The sequence below is a fragment of the Papio anubis genome, chromosome 3 (genome assembly GCF_008728515.1).
Source record: "Papio anubis isolate 15944 chromosome 3, Panubis1.0, whole genome shotgun sequence".
Taxonomy (NCBI): domain Eukaryota; kingdom Metazoa; phylum Chordata; class Mammalia; order Primates; family Cercopithecidae; genus Papio; species Papio anubis.
In genome coordinates this window covers 148,697,194-148,700,171 of record NC_044978.1, presented here as the reverse complement: position 1 = coordinate 148,700,171, position 2,978 = coordinate 148,697,194, and the positions used below count along the sequence as shown (strand labels likewise).

Below are 2,978 nucleotides of genomic sequence, written 5' to 3'. Positions count from 1 at the left end.
GGGCACCCTTTCCTTCAACACCAAAATCTATTTGCTGAACCCCTAATATGTAAACAAACCTGTGGGATAAAAGCACTATATCAACTTCATTTTCAGGAGCAATGCTGTTTTAAATTAAGTTAAATTTTTAGTCAAACATACATATATATATAAAAAATATATATATATAAAATATATATAATATATATATAAAATATATATATATAAAATATATTTATAAGCGTATATTATTTATATAAATAACACAGTTTAAAGCATGAGAAGAAAAAGGACTCCTGTATGCCCAGGATTAAATTTAGGAAACAGAAAAATTCCAGTAACTTGGAAGTTCCCATACGCTTCTCCCAGTGTACTTTCGTCTCTCATCCTTAAGGGAATCACTTTTCTGAATTCTGTTTTTACAATTCCCTTGCCTTTCTTTAAGTTTTGGGGTTTTTTGTTTGTTTGTTTTGAGATAGCTGGAGTTCAGTGGCATGATCTCAGCTCACTACAGCCTCTGCCTCCTGGGTTCAAGCAATTCTTGTGCCTTAGCCTCCAGAGTAGCTGGGATTACAGGTGTGAGCCACCACGCCCAGCTAATTTTTGTATTTTTAGTAGAAATGGGGTTTCATCACGTTGGTCAGGCTGGTCTCAAACTCCTAACCTTAAGCAATCTGCCCGCCTCGGCCTCCCAAAGTTGCAGGGATTACAGGTGCAGGGATTACAGGCTTCCCAAAGTGCTGGAATTACAGGCCACGCCCAGCCTCTTTATAGTTTTATTAGCTATGTATTGTTTAATTTTGCCTTCTTTAACCTTACTATAACTGTATCAGGCTGTATGAATTCTTCTGTGACTTCCTTTTTGGATCAATATTAAGTGATTCAGATCCAATCATACTGATACATGTATCACACTGATACTGGTACATGCATTTTTGGCACCATGTAGTGTTCCATTCTATGACTATATCACAAATTATTACTTATTACCTATGCTTCTGTGGTAGACTTTTTGTTTTGTGGCTGTTATAGGTAACACTGCTGCAAACTGTTATGCATGAGCCTGGCAGCACACATACACAACAGTTCCCTTAAGACAGAGACAGGCAAAGCATGACTCCCACAGGACAAACCCAGCCCACTGCCTGTTTTGGTATGGCCCACAGCTAAGAGTAATGGGTATAAAAATAGGAAAAGGAAGAGAAGAATGTTTTGTGACATGTCAAAATTAAATGAAATTTAAATTTCTGTATCCACAAATGAAGTTTCATTGAACACAAACACACCTAGTCACTGACATGTTGTCTATGGAACAGATCTTTGGAAGCCCAAAACTTTTATAACACTATCTGGGCTTTTACAGAAAATGTTGGCGGATCCCTGCTGTAGGTTAAAAATGCTCTAAGATGGACATTTGTGTTTCAGGTGTAGAGGGGAAAGAGAGTGAACAGGGAGAGGGGCTTTTGTCTGTTGGTCTCCCTGGACTGAACAGAGGGAGAATAGAAACCCAATACTAGGATTCTCAAAATGGTTTATTACCCAGAACTCTGTCTGGGTCAGTCAAGAACCATTTCCAAACAAGGAGATGGAGAGAAGGCTTCCTAAGGGAAGACTTTCTGTCCCAAAGGAATTGAGCCGCGAGAAGAACAATGAGACCAACTCTGTCTCCCTGACTCCACTGGGCAGCAATGAAGTCTGCTCCCCAAGAATCAGTTACCTCCAATATGGTTTGGTTCTGTGTTCCCTCCCAAACCTCATCTCCATTTGTAATCCCCATGATCCTCATGTGTTGAGGGCAGGACCTGGTGGGAGGTGATTGGATCATGAGGCTGGTTTCCCCCATGCTGTTCTTGTGATAGTAAGTGAGTTGTCACTAGATCTGATGGCTTTATAAGGCGTTCTTCCCGCTTCACTCCTTCACTGTCTCTCGCCTGCCACCGTGTAAGATGTGCCTTTGCTACCCCTTTGCCTTCAGCCATTATTGTAAGTTTCCTGAGGCCTCCAAAGAGGTTTCCTTTATAAATTACCCAGTCTGAGGTATTTCTTTATAGCAGTGTCAAAATGGACTAAAACACCTCCACTTTTTAAAATCCGAACACCTCCATTTGTATTATATATGGTGTGTGGGTTTTGATGAGGTCGTGGTATCATCTATGGGACTTTTTTCTCTGCAAATCATCAAGTAGAAGAAGAAACAATGGGGCTCTGAGCCTTGCTATAATTTACAGTGAACAAATAGGTATCATCAAATCAGTTTCTAGCCATTCTGTCTCAGGTGGAAACGCTCAGATTTCACACTGTGAATACACGTTTACAACCCTTACAGGTGGGCCTACAGGCCTGATTCACTACAACACTGTCTGCCACAACTGTCTCCCAACCTGTTCACCCGACCAACCCACTCCTGCCTTTTCACTCAAACAGCTCCTGCTTCTTGCAGAGGCTGAGACTCCCCCACTACCACCACTTTTTTTTTTTTTTTATTTACATGTATCAAGCCTCATAGTTTATGTTCATCAATTGTCTGTATATCTCTATATTTTATCCCTGTACCCTTTTGATGTATAGAAGTAGTTTGAAACTCACTGTTTCCTTATGGTAAGTGACTGAGATGCTGCCACAGGACCTGAGACACTGATGAATGGTGCTATTTTGGATTTTATTTTATTTATTTACTTCTTCCTTTTAGATGGAGTCTTTCTCTGTCACCCAGCCTGGAGTGTGGAGTTCAGTGGCGTGATCTTGGCTCACCGCAGCCTCTGCCTCCTGGGTTCAAGCAATTCTCCTGCCTCCCGAGTAGCTGAGATTACAGGCATGCACCACCGCACCTGGCTAATTTTTGTATTTTTTTAAGAGACCGAGTTTCACCATGTTGGCCAGGCTGGTTTCTAACTCATGACCTCAGGTGACCTGCCCACCTCAGCCTCCCAAAGTGCTGGGATTACAGGCATGAGCCTCCACACCTGGCCTATTTTGGATTTTCAACATGCTCCTTGGCA

General features: G+C 41.5%; 1 pseudogene; it reads left to right on the top strand.

The window, feature by feature from the left end:
* The first annotated feature begins 689 nt into the window (after positions 1-689).
* LOC110743209 lies at positions 690-2,723 on the top strand (annotated as a pseudogene).
* Positions 2,724-2,978: the final 255 nt, after the last annotated feature.